Here is a 1,461-nt window from a genome sequence, read left to right on the forward strand (position 1 = left end):
CGTTGCACTCCTGGCTAACGCACCCCTTCCAACCGCACCAGGCTCTTGGCACTGTGCCGGTTTATGCGACGCATGACTTCTTGTCAGCTCGCCGTCTACTGCCACAGGCTCTCGGCTCTGTGCAGGACATTCGGACGCATGACTACTTGTCATCGTCCTATTCACTACCTCAGTCTCCACGAGCTGGGTAGGAATTGGTGACGTTTGACATCCCGTCAACGCACCCTCAACTGTGTTCGACACGACATCAGTTGCATACGCCTCTCGCAGGAGCACATCCTTTCCGGTGTCCTGCGTAGAGTTCGCAACTGTGCGTGTACGCCAGTCTATCCATGGTTGGTACTTTGCCAACCATGGCATGCCTAGGATGAGGTCATACGGACTCTCCATACCTAGCACTGTGAACTTCTCTTTATAAGAAAAGTTACTAATGCTGAAAGCAAGTTCTGCCTGAACTTCTCAGACTTAACGAGCGCGCCGTTCGCTAAACGAACGGTCGCCTCTTCTCGCTTGCCATCCTAGCAAAGCGACTCAAACATTGCCGGTTCACTTTCTTTGAGCCGCGAGTTTTACGAAATCTTGTTATGCACCCGATCCCACTAGGAGGATCATTACCTGGTCATAGCCTCGTACTTGAGCGCTATAGACCAGCAGGGTCGAGGTCCGAAATTTTGAGACCTTAGGGACTATGCTATCCATTTGTTCCACAATTCTGAACTTAGGGGTAGCTTCAGAGTCCGCGTCAGTAGGAATCTTGCCCCTACTGCGCTCCTGCAATCCCGACCCCTCAGTGGTCGATGCAGAACTCATGCGTCCCGCACGCTGGTTTTTGCCATCGCCCTTTGGGTAGGGAGTCCTCTTGCTAGGCGGCTTCGCCCCAGCAGGGGCCCTAGCATAGCAGCGAGCCATCTTATGGCCGCGCTTGCCGCATTTGTAACAGAAAACATTTGCATTGACCAACTCCATGGGAGTGGCATCTGACCTCTCGGCCGACGGTTTATACAAAGCTGTCACTGAGGCACTGTTGTAGCATTGCTGCTCATTTAAGGCAATTGTGATTGCCTCTTCCTTGTCGACGGCACTTTTCTGTCTGGGACCTATCGCGACGGGCCATGCCGTAGTCCGTTCATAAACGTGGGCACCTTAATGTGCTCCGGAATCGGACCTACGGTTATGGACGCCGGCAGCAAGCGCATCTCTTTGCACATAATCTTGCAGAGATCGCTTCGCCTGTCGCTCTCCAAAGAAGCGCGCCTGTAGCAACACTTCGTTGTTCGGCGGCTGGTACATGGCGCGAATCGCTGTCTTAAAGATCGCCCATGAGGGGAACGCTTTTCTGTCCGCCATAAGCGCCGAGTAAGCCCACTCTGAGGCCTTACCGCGCAGATGCGACATAGCGTACGACACCATCCGGCTGTCGTCCTCGATGAGCTGGGCGACACCACATTGCTCCACGGCTAA

The sequence above is a fragment of the Bremia lactucae genome, linkage group LG8 (genome assembly GCF_004359215.1).
Source record: "Bremia lactucae strain SF5 linkage group LG8, whole genome shotgun sequence".
Taxonomy (NCBI): Eukaryota; Oomycota; class Peronosporomycetes; order Peronosporales; family Peronosporaceae; genus Bremia; species Bremia lactucae.